Below are 16,053 nucleotides of genomic sequence, written 5' to 3' on the forward strand. Positions count from 1 at the left end.
TTTAGACCATGGCTCAATAGCATGTAGTTAAACTGGCAGTTATAATAATAACATTTTAATAGTAAACATTTTTGAGCTCTTGGAGTTTCTTGTGATTTATTACAGTTTAAACACCATCAGTGCCATATACGGTAAAACCCAGTAAAAAGGGCCAAAATGGTAATTAATTAAGAAAAAGACCTCCCTACAGTTGACCTGCATGTGTTGACTGTGCAGTGTTGACCTTTCTGTCCATTTCACCCCGAAACACCTCAATGTCAGGTCAGCTGATTGTTCTACGTATTCCCCTTCTGCTTGCTTTTCATCAAAAAGTTCTATTAACAATGAGCATATTGCTTGGGCTTTAGCAAAAAAAAACTCTAAGGTCAGTAATGGAAGAGTTGAGGAACACGCAGGCCACACACATTTGGGATTTGTGATCTTTTAGGTTGCGTTTTTTCTCAGTGTATTACAAACGATAAAGCACTTTTCTTTACAGCGTCATTATTTGGGACCGTGTTCCACCACATGTAGCCTTGCTGAAGCAGAATGCAGTGCTGATTTCTAGCCAGACCAGACAATTCTGTCAAAGCCATAAAAGCCAGCAGTAAAGTCTCTATGATCCCTGGACAGCAAGGAGACGTCTTGTGCCATTGAGACACTTTGCCATGCAGTGCACGACTGATCCGTGTTGGTTTTATTTCCCTGTGCTCCTCTGTTCCTCCTCTTCTGACTCTGATTTGCTACCAAATCCTGAATGTGGTGAGATGCTCCAGCTTGGAGACAGATTCTGCTGCCAACCTTAATGGGTCACTTGTTGTCTCACCTGGGGGAGTCCGATTCCAAAGCCTTTTTTTTTGTTTGCCTTTCCTGGGTTTGGTTCCGTAAATGACATTTCAGGGCTGCCACCCAGCCGTGACAGTCACCGACAGCCCTGTGACATTTTTCTTGTGTGCCCCAGCATCTCCTCTTTGCTTTGTCACTTTCTCATAGATGACATCAGCCTACATCCAACCCAGCATTTTATAACTCTAAACCTGCAGTTTGTGCAGGTAAATTATTTAAACTGATTTACTGATTAGTGATCCATCAGGGCAAATTAATGAATTAGGGTAAATTAGTAAATGAAATGAATAGTGATACATCATGTTCCAAGATTATACTTGTTTACGTTTTTTTTATAACAATTTATTCATTGAATTGTTCCTTGGGATAGATAAAAAATATTTCCAGAATGCCCACAAATAACATCCTGAAAACATTCTCCATATGTTTAGGGAAAAAAGATTAATGACGGAATCAGGAGATTGTGACTTGGCATTCTCTGTTTGAAAGCTTCTGTGTGTTCTGCTTGGTCAGATGAGGCTTGTTTACGTTCAGATATAGGGATGTAATGATACACTCAACTCACAATTCGATACGATTCACAATGAGCTGCAGACAAATTTATTAAAAGATATTCCTTTATTTATTTTTCTTAACTGTGTAAAACGTGTCCTCTTCTTAACAGTGCAACTGAAATTGAATAAAATACTGATACCCAAATCAAAATACATAAAAAAAAAATCTTCAAATAAACGGTAATGCTTTACATTAACTGCACCTTCATAAATCTTTAATAATGCATTCATAAAACGTTCAGTACACCTTAATAATGTATTCATTAAGTATTCATAAATCATTCATAAACATTATGCATGTATACCTTTACATCCTAACATCCCTTAACAGCTGTAATATACATTAATAACAAACATTATATAACATTATATAATAATAACAAACATCATAATTGTATAATAATGTAACGTTTGTTATTAATGTATATTAAAGCTGTTAAGGGATGTTAGGATGTTAAGGTCTACTTATGAAGGTGCACTGAATGTTCAATAAATGCATAATGAATGAATTATGAAGGTGTACTTAATATAAAGCATTATCAAATAAACTAAGGCTTGCATGTGCAGCTTCTTAGCGTGGTTTGCCCTTTTAATAATCTTTGCTCTGTCAGTGGTGAATTGAGCTCACTGTGTGGTGGACATGCTGAAGCATGTTTGTTGTGCTATTTGTGTATGTTATCAGTCTTTTACAGTGTTTGCACACAGTTTTTGTCGTCTGTGCACTTATAATAAATGTAATATTACACCAGTTTTTCTGTTAAGTACCGTGAAGTACTCCTAAAGTAGCGATTCATTTTCCACGTCATGCCGGCATGCCAGTCATTCACAACCCAGAGGAGTCAGTCCCAGAGGAAGACGCTTCCCTAAAGGAACTTGAGTGGGACGCTCTGGGTGTTGCCCTAAGTTCTACGTCGTGGGCCCGTGTCCAGGACTTGAACCACAACGGTGCTTAACTCCAAAAACTACGGCAGTACCAAGGAAAGTTCCAAAGAGGGGTGGGCCGAGTCTCTATCTCCTAACAAGGGAGACAGGGACACACCATCTGTGGCAGCCGGACCTGTCTCCATCTCTGCTGTTGCCTGGTAGGTCCCACGGCATCCGTGGTTTCCGGCCTGGAAGACCCGGGGGTGCCCCCTTGCTCTGTGGTGACAGCGGCACCCCCAGCCTCAGCAGTCCCTGCTGAACCCACCTGCTAGCCCTAGATCTTGGTCTGTGGGTCCTTCTGTGCCCCTCGGGTGTGACCCACCTGTCTCCCCAGCATCCTCTTCTGTCCTGATCTCTTCCCTACCTCCTGCCTCAGTTCTTGTCCCAATCCTGGCCTCACAAGTCCCAGGATGTCACCTGAGCCCTGCTGACCGTGCCGTGCTGCCATGGCCCCACGTAACCGCCAAAGCCAAGGGGGACACACGCACATTGGACCAACGCCCAGCGTCCTGGGGTCTTCCAGGTCCCCCAGTCTAACATCACTCCCTCTCCTACCTTTTCCCTTCTCTCCCTTCTGGTCTTGGTTTTCTCCTGTCCTGTCGCCTTGCCCTAGTTAGTTCCCCCTGTGGTCTGCACTGGTGTCTCTGTCCCTATCCTGGTGGTCCTTCTATGTGTCAGTCCTGAAGCTTGTTAGTCTTACCTCTTGTTCCTGACCTCTTGTTAACCAGCCACAGCCACAATTGAGTTTACTCCTCTGATAGTCATGTGTATTAGCGTCTCTTAGTCCAGTGCTCCCAGTCATTGTTTTCTGTCTGCGTGTGCTGCCCTGCCTGGTTTCCATGATAAACTCCCCCGTTGTACCTGCTGACAGCCTGCATTTGGGTCGTCCTTCTCCCGCCATACTAAAACAGTACTAAAATATATGGAAATGTGTGTGAAGCAATGAGAAATGATGTTCTACTGTGCAGAAGTGACATTATGGTGTGGGGATTACACTTGTTCTGCAAATGTTAATTGTCATTTGAGAAATGCTCCAAAGCAATCGAGAAAAACTGTAAAATCTACAAAAAGTGGCAGTCTCAGCTGTAAAAAGATATTAGTTCAGCAGTTTGAGTTGATAGCGACTCTTGCACACCTGTTGGTTTTCCAGATTACTGGTAAAATTTAATTAACATCTGAATGATAACATGCCCTTCATGTTCAATAGGTGTCACTGTCTTACAGTCACTGGTAGTGAATGGACACAGTACAGTTATTAATAAAGATGTATATGTATAAATATGTCAAAACTTTTGTCATCTTCCATAGCCACGTACCCACAGCTGTGTGTGTGTGTGTGTGCGTGTGTGTGTGTGTGTGTGCGTGTATGCGTGTGTGTGCGAGCGGGTTTACCTATCCTTATGGGGATACAATGTCCCCATAACGTGATAAAACTGGTTTCCTTGTCCCCATAAGGGAAAACTCTATTTTATAAAAATCGGTGACTACTATGAAAAAACTAAAAATGCAGAAACTCTTGTATTTTGTTAGGTTACTTATGGTTATGGTTAGGGCTGGGTGGGGGTTAAGGTTGTCATAGTTAGCGTTAGCATTTTTCCCATTGAAATTAATGAGCGGTCCCCATAAGGATATGTTTACCCTACATGTGCGTGTGTGTGTGTGTGGGTGTGTGTGTGATGGATGAAGGAATATTGAATGGATTTTGAAGGGTGACAAGTTTAATACTGAATAATAAAATGGGATTATGAATATGAATAAAAAGACTAAGGATAATTATGAAAACCACAATGCACATGTTTGGAAATGAAGACAATTATCTTAACTACAATCAAACTTTATGTATGCATTTTCGCTGTCAGCAATCTGCTGCCAGCATGCCTTTCTAGCTTTGACGGCAGCTATGGTGTTGCGTTTCGCCATTATTGTACTTTAGAATTCTTGATATTTTACCATAATAATTCTCTGTTCTGCTGCAGTGAAACAAGTAGCCCTGTAGCAATCCATGCTTTACGTGATTGACTGATCATTGTACACAGCACACTTTTATGTGCTAAGAAAGTAATCTTGGCTTCAGTAAGAAAACCTGGCTTGACACAAATTGCTGATAGTCAGCATCGTCATACCATCAGTTTCAGATTGCATTTGTTTGGTTTTGTCAAACTCGAACTTATCTTCGAAGTCTAACTTAGTTGAACCAGCTTCATGATACAGGGCCCTGGTGTGCTTACCTGAACAGCACTAGGATGAGCTCAAGCTAACAGGCCTGCTCTTTCTCTCAGCAGCCACTGAGTACTGAAAGTAACTGAAAACTGAAAGTAACTGAAAGTAAATTTGAGGAAAATAATGTATTTCTTCTGTTGGTTTATCTCTCATTTTTCAGTTCATGGTTCTGTGACAGGGAACCTTTGAGGGAACCTGCCAGATGTTCAGATTTTCTTTATATAGTATCCAGTCACTGATCCTGGAAAATATTGTATGCTGAATCTTTGTCTTCCATCAGTCTGGCTGAGCATGCAGGAAAATGGGGTGTGATTTCTGAAAGACCCAGAGTTTGGTTCTTAAACGGGTCTCTAGACACCACGATGACCTTCCTGTAGCCTGACTTAAGGGCTGTCTCTACATGAAAGTAAATACATGCTTAGAACACAAGAACATAAGGAAGTTGCAAACAAGACGAGGCAATTCAGCTCACTTGGAGGGAATTAAACTAATAATTTAAAGTTGGTGGGATCTTGTCAAGTTCATATTTGAAGGAATCTAGGGTTTTAGCTTGCACTACCCCTTCGGGCAGACTGTTCCATACTCGCATTACACGGCGTGAGAAGTTGATTCTCAGATCCAAACTAAAGTGTTCCGCCACTAAATTTCAACTGTGGCCATGGGCTCTTAAATTAGAACTTATTTTGAAGTAACAAATTGGATGAACAGCACCTAGATTTGTTAGAATCTTATATACCTGGGTCATGTCACCCCTTAGGCTGCATCCACACGGCAAGTGGTGAACCGCTCATCACAGCCTAAAAATTCACTTTTGTGTTCACACCGCCAGCAGCGAACCGCCTGACACTTGAATACTACGTCATAAAAGAGCGCTTGCCTTAAAAATAAGTGCAATTGTAAAGTGTTTTTTAGCTTGAAACAAAATGAGTTGCATTGTTGGTTTACCCAAAAAAGCTCTTGCTCTCTTGTCCTTGGATGGTAAAGTGCGCTTATAAGTGCATTTACTTTAGTTTCTTCAGCTCTTACCATTGAAATTTCGCCACTTGCCGTGTGGACGCAGCCTTAGTCTCCGTTGCTTGAGACTAAACAAATCTGGGTCTGCCAACCTCTGTTCGTAAGACAGCAAATTTAACCAGACTAATCAACTAACCAAAAATGAATACACTGAAGAAATGAGCATGTAATCTGGTGATGAGACTGAAACTGTCACGCACGCGGACCGGAGAAACAGGAGCAGGGAGACGAGGAAGCAGGGAACGAGGGATTTATTATAAAAACACATAAGGCAAGCCACAAGACTGACGTGAAACTTCAATGACCAGACTGGGGAAAACATACCTAATGCAGACTTAAATACAGGTGGACGAAAGATAATCAGAAACAGCTGGTGAACACGGGGAATCCACACGGGGTTAATGAGGGGGCGTGGCACACAGAAGGAGCAGACGATCGGGGCAGGACAGGAACCCCCCCAAAGGCGCGTACTCTGGGCGAAGCGACAGAGACCGAGGACACAACAGTACCTGGGGGAAAAAAAAACAACCTCAACGGGGCACAGGGAAGAGCACAGACACACAGAACTGGCACATAGGGGACAACTCAAACAATAAGCCACAAACCACTGGGAATGCAGACAAACACAAAGACACCAAGGACGGAAACACAGGACCAGGGATCAAGAAAGGGGACAACGGAGGGACCACACCAGGGAATAAAGGCACGGAGGGATGAGGAGGAAGCACAGGGGGCACACCCACAGGAGGCACATAGGGACCATCAGGAGACGTAGACACAGAAGGACGGGAATGACACACGGGAGGCACAAAGGAACCAAACAGAGAGGAAGACACAGAGGGATGGGGAGAAAATACGGAGGTCACAAAGGGATTAGATTGCACTGAGGGACGAGGGGGAAACACAGGGGGCACAGAGGGACCAGAGGGGAGACTGAGAGGTGGGAACCCTGCTGGGATCTACCTTGTCGTGATGGTGGGGGAGTCACAGGGGAAGTCAAATACTGTAGATCCCCGAGGGGTCCCACTCGAGCTCTTCCTCTGACTTCACTGTGGAGGGAGGAGCGGTGGTCTGGAACTCGAGGACCTCCTCGGGGACTGTGATGTGAGGGACAAGAATCGGGAGAACTGAGGCTGTAGGGTCAGGGACAGAGTACACTGGGGCCGAGGGGTCAGGGACCCAGGGGAGCTGGGGGTTCATAGGGCGGTGCGTCGGCCGCCGGGGCTGGACCCTTGCGGGGTTGCGAGTTGGCCACCAGGGCTGGACCCTCGCTAGGTGGCGCGTCAGCCATCTTGGGAACTGGAGCCTAGGACGGGACATCGAGTGTGGGCGGAGCCTGTGGAGCTGGGGCCTCGGGCGGAGCAGCTGCAAGACCTGGAGCCACGGGGGACAGGGCAGGGGCCGCTGGAGCAATGGGGGACAGGGCAGGGGCCGCTGGAGCCATGGGGGGCACTGCAGGGGCCACTGGAGCCTCGGGGGGCACTGCAGGGGCTGCAGGAACCTCGGGGGGCACTGCAGGGGCCGAAGGACTCTCGGGGGGCACTGCAGGGGCCGCAGGAACCTCCAGGGGAGCAGTCACCCCTGGCATGGGAACCACGGGACCCCTAGCAGGGACTTGAACCACCGGGGGCAAAGCAGGGACCACAGGGAGCTGAGCAGGAGCCACGGGGAGCTGAGCAGGAGCCACAGGGTGCTGAGCAGGAGCCACAGGGAGCTCTATGGGTGGCACAGGAGCAGCAGGGGCCTCAGGCGGCATGGCTACCACCAACTCTGGACTAGCAGGGGGCACTACGGGAACATCGGGGGGGCGGAACTGGACTCACTGGTGGGGGTTGCACCTGGGGGGTGGGCGCAGCAGAGACCTCAAGTGCTGCAGCCTCTCCTGTCAGAGGAGCCTCCTTCTCCATCCGCTGGAGCAGCCTCCTCAAGGTCTCCTCGGCTCGCTCCAGCTTCTGTGGTGGGGCAGCAAAAGTAACCTCTGCCAGCTCCTCTCTCAGCTGCTCCAGGAGCAGGGCAGCCCCTGGGGAGGTTTGCACTGCGGGCTCCCCCATTATCCGCCAATAAAGGCCCTGGAGAGTAAAAAGGGGCGGGCCAGGGTCTCGGGCACGGGCGAAGCTGCAGACGTGCCAGCCTCGGGCGTTGGAACCACGGGGGTGGGAGCCAGTGCCCCCTTCTTGGGGAATTTGGGGACCTAGGGAATCCCGTCCTCGGCAGCTCTGACACCTTTATGGGCCGGGCATGTGCCCACAAAGGCACGGGCCTCGGGGACTGGGGCGATGGACAGCAAGCCTGTCGACAGGCTTACCTCTTCAACAGGCGTGTGGAGAAAGGGCGCTTCCGGAACTGATGCAGTGGGCTTAGGCGCTGCGGGAGCCAGCTGGCTAAAACCGGAGACTGGCGACCCGGGCACGATGAACACCGCAGGGTCGATCACAGTGGGTGATATCTCTTTAAGGGCCACGGAGAAACGAGTGGAACTTGTAGGCAGACAGGCGTCCTGCGTAAACGCAGAAGCAGGCAGTCTCACCTCTGGTGCAGGCGATGCAGCTGCGTCGGGGGCCGGCTCGAGGAGGGCGGCGTCCACGGTGACGTTGAGCGTCATCGGCGAAGCGGGAGATCCCGGAAGGGCTTTGGACACGCCCCTCCGTCTGCGACCCTTCCGCTTCTGTTGAAGTAGATGCAGCAGGAGCGACGGGGAGATTGGGCTGGCCGGACAGTTCCAGCAACCCACAATCCCGGTACACCTGGTGTACCATTGCTTCCGCGGTCCCGCCTCTTAACCGTGCCAGATTCAGCCGTACCTCCTCCACGCAGCACGAGGCATCTGACAGGGAGATCTCTTCTAGAATCTCCCTTGAACGGAAAGCCAGGGCTCTGGCAGCTGAATCTTCCCTTACCTCGGGCTGTTGGAGCCAGTAAACCACCTCATCCGTCAGCTCGAGGTATTCGTCCTCCGTGAGACGAAGCGTTTGTTTGTCGAGTCCGGTCATTCTGTCATGCACGTGGACCAGAGAAACAGGAGCAGGGAGGCGAGGAAGCAGGGAACGAGGGATTTATTGTAAGAACACATAAGGCAAGCCACAAGACTGATGTGAAACTTCAATGACCGGACTGGGGAAAACATACCTAACGCAGACTTAAATACAGGTGGACGAAAGATAATCAGAAACAGCTGGTGAACACGGGGAATCCACACGGGGTTAATGAGGGACCGTGGCACACAGAAGGAGCGGACGATTGGGGCAGGACAGATACAGAGCATAATTTCAGGTGCCTCTAAAGTCCTCCGCACAAGTTGCTTTGCCTTGTCTATGACGAAGGTTAGTTTTGCTCCTGATAATTTTGTCTCCTGGTGATGCCACATTCCCCGGTCAGCAGAACACACCATTACTTCTCCCAGATACATCTGAAAGGACATGGCACCTCTCCAAGACATCAAATCCAAGATCGTTTGCATAGAGTTTGGGCCAATTTAATTACAGTTAAGGGGCTAGCCTTCGTAACATGCTCATTTCTTGTCGATTTGGCTCTACTCGTATCTGCTGAGACTACAAGTGAATCATCTGTAATGGAGTTATAGATGAAACCGGAAACAGTCCAGGCACTAGGAAATCCCTCCAGCACAAAGATTTACGAGCCCTCCTGTCTGTAATACTTTAAATCCACATAATTCAATCAGAACCGATCGCCGGTCCATTTGGTAAGCAGCTAATTTAGTAAATTAGTACTGTGGCCAAGTGAATCTACTTTGTGTCCTTTTGAAAAGAGAAAAGAGTCATTGCTTAATGTCAGTGTAACACAGATGCGGGTTTATTTCATGCTGTGCAAAAGCCCAGTTTCAGCAGCACATCTCAGCAGGAGGGCCTTAATTTTTTTTACTACAACTTGGTGTTTTTTACTTATGGTTTTAATAAAACCACAAGTATTCAAAAAAATCAAAGGTAAACAAAATGGCCTCCATATGATTTCATGTACTAGCAGTTGGGGGTCTGCTTGAAACATTTCCGGCATCGCTGGATCCCTGGAGATAATCTTCTCAGGCTAATAGCATAATGCTTCTGATTTTGTGCGAATGTTAGTGGCCTAACTGGCTTGCTCATTTCTCTTTCTAAATGCATTTTTGCGGTGATGATACGAAAATCCTACGTGAGATCATGGTGAGTGTTTACGTCTTCCTTGGGGAAGGTACTGCGTAGCCCCTTAAAAAGGTACATATGTCATTTATGATAATGACACTGTGATTAGATTTAATTATGACACTAAAACTCTGTGTGGAGGAGATTTGTGGGCACACAAATTCTGTTTTCACTCATTGCTAGTTCAGAGGTGCCACTGTTGATAGACCCTTTTCCTCACATCCAAACAAATTTGAAGTGGAGATGCACTTTCCCATGAAATGTTGCGTGGCAGAGTGAGTGCCCTTAGGTTCGCCAGGTGAGACTAGACCAGAAAGCATTGGAGCATGACGCTCATGGTTTAAAGTCTTCCATTCCAGAAGAAGAGGGTAAACTGTGGGCACCAGTTCTCTCAATTAGCAGCCCAGAAGGCAATGGTGGAGCATGGTAAAAGCTGCACCTGAGCCTCTGGTAGTGAATTACACAAAATGCCAGGGTTGGGCATTTCCGGTCCAGAGACTAGTCAAGTCAATTCAAGTATTTAATAGCATTTTTAACCATACACAGTTCAGTACAGTATGCAATCAAAGGAACAGCATTTTTCTCAGACCAAGGTGCTACATAAATTAAATAACAGCCCAGCAACAAAGAGTGTATAGTGAGCAGAAACTGTGCAACCATTGCAGGATAGTGCAAAAGGACAAGACAACTGACACCGATGAGTACAAACAGCACAGTAAACCCAATACTGATAAGGTGCAGTTTGGTTGTGCAGTGAGATCAGTACAAATCCAGACCAATATTTTGTTTCTACAAACCATTTGGGCATAAATAGTTACAGTCACAGAGTACTCAACTGATTGGTGGAAATTAAATCTTGGTCTGGATTTGTAGTTTCTGGAACTGAAATGCCTAACATTGCATGATACAAAATAAATCGAATGGGGGATGGTTATCCTTGATGACACTCAATATTTGCCCATCCCTACCCTCGAGATCTCATTAAATGTCTCAGATGATCACTCAAACAGACACTTAATAGGGAGACGCATCTGATACATTGATTTGACATGTTCTCAAAAAATTAGGTTATTTACAAATTCAGCTCAGCTGGCAGCTTTTATAAACGCTTGACTACAGATAGTGGGCATTATCTGAAGATCCAGCTGTCAACACAGGGCATATTTACAGACATGCAGAGTCCATTCAATTTGAATTGTCTCAGATGCACATGAGAAAGGCTTTGATGGATTCATGAGATTAGTTGTTTCACTTTGAATTGTGTGAACTTCTCTTTCGGGTTTATCCAGTAGCCTTGGTACAGGGTCAAAAAGCTTTGCTTTGTCCCAATGTTTAAATCTGTCCATCCATCTACTCTGTTTTTAAGATCCTATTTTCTGGATGTGAACTGTCATTTTTCAGATTACTTTCTCCCAGGATCTTGACTACATATTGCCCCTTGGTTACGTTTTAGTATTTTATTCCTACTGTTGTTATGTGTGGTTTTAATGCTATGGATCAGGCAGCATCTTTTTCCCTGGCTGCTGTGCCCTCTTGCTAAACCTGTCAGCGTTTTTTAAAAGAACATTCATCGCAATGTTCGGGCATCCTCAGCCACCTGTCTCCGTGGAAACACCACTGCTATTCCTCCTAGAGGCGAAAATGCAGTCCACTGTTTCTCTGGAGGTATGCAGGATTTATGACATTAATGAAACATTTGCCAGGAATCATACCTATGATATCCTAACATCCTACATTTCTGTTTTCTACAGAAGTAGAAAAAAAAACCATGAATTACCTCTGAGGCGATGTTGTCATGCTGGATATCTATATTTAAAGGGATCCTACCTCCTCTTTTGGAGCTCTGTGACAGATAGAGAAAATGATTTCAGTTTATGTCTTGATGTAATGGATTACCCTGTCTTTCCCTGTAGGATGAGTCTTCACTTCAGATTGTTCCTCGCTTGCTGTCAGTGGGAAGATGTATAACAGAGTCTAGGTCATGTGTCTTCCTCTACCCCAGAGGAAGCTGGAAGAAAACACTTCTGAGCAGTGCACCACAACTGTATTGCACCGCAACACAGACAGACATCAGTAGGTGGTGCAGTAGCAAAAGGGCCCTTGTGGCCAGATATTTCCTTAACATCTTTTGCAAATAATCAGCTGTGGGAAATGAGAAAAATGGTGAGGAATTAATTAACGCTGTGGGGGAGAAAAATTGTCTCAGCAGAACAATCAAATAACATTAGATAAGAGCATCAATTAACAGAAACAGATGAGTCTGAAAAAGGTGAAATGAATTATGTCTTGTTTCTGGTCTTAATTTATTCATAAGCACCCCCCCCTTCCCTGATGGATTGGAAGTCTGTTACCTTTATTGCAGAAAACTCCCTTTGTTCACGCTGACATAAATAACCAGAATTTTACTACTGCCAATTGTTCCTGATTCTGTTAATACATCTGCACTAGAAATCCTTTCAATGAGTTAAACTGTGTTTTAGCCATAAAGAGGTACAATGCAGGTTATTTAGTGGGGCTAATCCAAAGCTATTCACAGTCACTCTAGCTCCTACGTGACGTAACCGTTGTCTGATCAAGTCTCTGCTATTGTTCGGCTGGAGCGCCAGAAAATTCAGAAGGAAGTTCTGCCATCAGATTTGGGATGTCAGAGACGCATGGGGGCCATGGTGGCAAGCAGAGACTTTCTAATTGTAGCAGCAAATGAGAAAGAGGGTTTTAATTTCCAAAGTACGATGTCTGACCACCCTGCACCTCGGGTTTCGCCCCGCCGGGGGCTTGTGTAAGAATGGGGGCCGTTAAAGCAACTTTTTCCCCCGCCTCTGCTGCTAAGGACAGAATACTGATCAGCATGAAGATGGACAGGGGTCCAGGGTTGGGAGATGGTGGGCGGGGCAGGGGGACCCATGCTCCACCTCACCATGGAGATGGGGAAACTCACGTGAAAAAGGAAAAGTGAGGGGATCCTCTACCAGGTAGAGGGGGGATATGGAGAGCACCTGGGAGGGGGTTTGTCCTCAATCAAACATGGATGAGAAGTTATACTGAAGGCAAATGTTTCAGGGGGGGACACCACCATCTGGAAGACACAGGATACACTTTTAATGGTGTTTTAAATGGAGGCCTCTGCAGGCGGTGGGATGCCCCAAGGCCCTGGCTCATTTGTACCCGTAAGAGCATTGAAACTGTGCTGGTGTGTTTCGGTCGTGCCGAGCTCTGAAGAAAAAGAGACATGACTGCTCCTCATCTGCCTAAATGAATCCTGACACTCAAAGCTTCATTTAAGGAAGGATTTGTAGAAATGTGACTACCCCCAAAATGAAACAAAATCAAGTAAATGTGTGGAAAACGGTGATGAGACTCTGCACGCACCAGGTGGCCTGGGAACCCGTGTAATTACAGTGATGGTGCCCTGTCAGTCATCGCTCACCACGCAGCTCTGAGACCAGCCTCTTGCAGCATCCCACGTTCAGGCTGACAGCTTAATGGGCAGCTATTTTCGGCTGGAGAAACTAATAAATGACCTCATCTATTCTGCCCATGGGTGAAGTCCCTCCACCTACCCTTATCTTTAACGGGTTTCATTCTACACCTTAACTGCAATATATGGGTGGGTTTCTAAATACTCCCTGTGCTGCATTGAGTGCAATCTGGACAGCACTGTGGGGGGAAGGGGGGTAAATGCTTGTGTTTTTCTGATGCACATCCCTACCTGACCCAACATGCTAGTTTTATTCTATTTCTACATTTATTTAATAGACACATTCTATCAGCAATATACACTTCTTTTGAGAAGGCAGGGTCAGTCAGTCCGTGGAGCAATTAGGAGTTAAGGGCCTTGCTCAGGGGCCAATGGCGACTTCACTCTACCAGCCTGAGATTTAAACTGGTGACCATGTGATCACAGGCACCTGCCAACCTGCTGAGCTACACGCTGCACCCCCTCCCCCAATTCCTTGAAATGCCTGTCCACAGCCCTGCCCTTATCCTGTAACAGAAGAGTCCCACACAGGAGTGATGTCCTCTTTAAGAAAGGGTGTGCCTTTCCTGCACCCGCTTTTTCCTTTGTCCTGCAGGAATGGTTTTAAAGACAGGGTACTCAGTATTGTCATGAAGATTTTGGAATAAAGGTCATGGCTTTCCAGACCTAGGCCAACGCTACCAACCGGGTCACATGATCACCTGGGACGTTTTTGTTAATGCCAGAGTGCAACCGTTTATCGTTGTTTATGTGTGCTGCACCTGTGTACACCACATGCTCCAACGGATGCATAACAGCAAAGGTATGCGACGCAGCCATTTCCGCTGATGGCCACAGGATGCAGAAACAGCATGCTTTGCTTGCTTGTGTGTCTGTGCCACTGTTTGAGCACCTCAGCAGAAACAGCCATTCTGCAGGACATCAGATAAGTTTAAACTGGTGGAATCCGAGCAAGTCAGTTAAATTCTCTCTTACTCTCAGGATCATCAACTGACACTATTAAATTCCAGCACTGAGTCTTTTCATCATATACTGTACACTCACACTTGTTTTTTTTGCCAGAATTTGTTAAATAATACACAACAAATTCAGTTAAATGTGGTATACAACACAGTTCTCAAATGACATAATATCCAGTTCTACATACCCTTACGTAAGTAAAATTTTATATATAGTACCAATCAAGAATCTGGACACCTTCTTTTAATGCATTTCTCTTTATTTTAGCAGTGTTATTTATGTTATAGTAAAAATCCTTGAGGCAATTAAGTAACACATATCAAATATTGCAACGACCAAGAAAAATATTCAACATCTTCTCAAAGTTTTATATACTCATCAGAAAGCCTACTTTTGCTTCAATGACAGCATTGCAGACTGTTGGCATTCCTTCAGTCAGCTTCCAGATATAGCCACCTGCAATGCTTCTCCAACAGTCCAGAAGGAGTTTCCACAAGTTCTGGGCAGAAGCTGACTACCTTGCTCCTACTCTTTGATCCAGCTCATCCCAAACCAGCTCAACGGGGTTTAGGTTGGGGGTTTGGAGGGACCTAGTCATCTGCCACAGCCCTCCATCTCTTTCCTTGTTCACAAGATAATACTTGCTACATAACCTTGAGGTGTGCTTGGTGTCTTTTTCTTAATGAAAAATAAATGATTTTCAGTAGGTGTGTCCAGACTTTTTGACCGGTACAAGTTGGATTGACCTTCACATACCATTCCAGACACCTTACAGCAAAAAACATACAAGCCAAAAATAATCCGGATTAAAGAATGTGTGTTAAATAAATTAAAAGATAAAGTTTAAATATGTAAAAGGACACAGAGAGGGCTGACAGGTGAGTGATTGGTTGTGTGCAACAGACTATTTTTGCGTTAGTGCTTCCATATACTGTGTCTCGGATATTTTTTGTGTAAGTCTGGATTTGCGTAAATTGAGGGCTGCCTGTATTTGAAACACAGTGGCCATTGAGTGATGTTCTGAAGGAGGAAACCACAGGCCCAAAACCACACAGGCCCAATTCCACACAGGCTGCTCAGGTTTCTATGGGCGGAACCGGTATGGTATCAGTTAAATTTGCTAATGGGGTTTGTCAGCAGAAAAAACAGAGACGTGAAACACGAAAGCCCCAGTCTTGATCAAGGAACTCCTCCCATAACCGCTGGAACATTTTTTATCCAAAATCATATATTCACCTAATTGTTCTTTATTATTCCATAAACAGCCACCCTGATCCTGTTTGACAATAACAAAACCAGACTAGTTTTATGGGTGTTTTGCTGTAAGAGACAGACTGTAACAGGAATGATGGGATACCTCTGGCAAGGCTGCAAATCAGCATTTGTGGAATTTCTCTGGGCCTGTCACGCAGAAAGATCACCATCTCTACTGGACATTGTGCCGGAATCTGTGTCCACAGCAGCTTGAAGCCCAGACTTCCCTCTTGGGAGTCTTGCTGATCTTTTTAGCCCCAGCTTCTGGTGAGGAGGCTGACAGGTTGTCTGTCACGTGCGACCAATCACCATCCTGTCAGCCCTCGTGCTGTGATCTTTGACATTTAATCACCATCCTGACTCCAGTCCTCGCACCATTCCTGCCTCTCATCAAACACCAAGGAAGATTTCTCCCACGAGCGGGACTCATAGCCTGCCATAATAATTACAGGGCTCTAATGAGGGCCAATCAGAGGTGTTGGCTTCCTAAAAAGGTCATCGTTCAGCATTATATATAATAATATAATCATAACTAAATGTCTTTCTGTTCATTCCTGCATCCTCAGTGGAGATGATTGAGGGAATGTTAAATACTGCCATTTTCCCTGCTAAGCTTCAGGCGTATTCGGTCACCCTATCCCATGTGTTTCTGTTACAGCTGTGTTGCCACTGTAAACACACATTCCGT

Source organism: Paramormyrops kingsleyae, chromosome 1, assembly GCF_048594095.1.
Source record: "Paramormyrops kingsleyae isolate MSU_618 chromosome 1, PKINGS_0.4, whole genome shotgun sequence".
In the NCBI taxonomy this organism is placed as follows: Eukaryota; Metazoa; Chordata; class Actinopteri; order Osteoglossiformes; family Mormyridae; genus Paramormyrops; species Paramormyrops kingsleyae.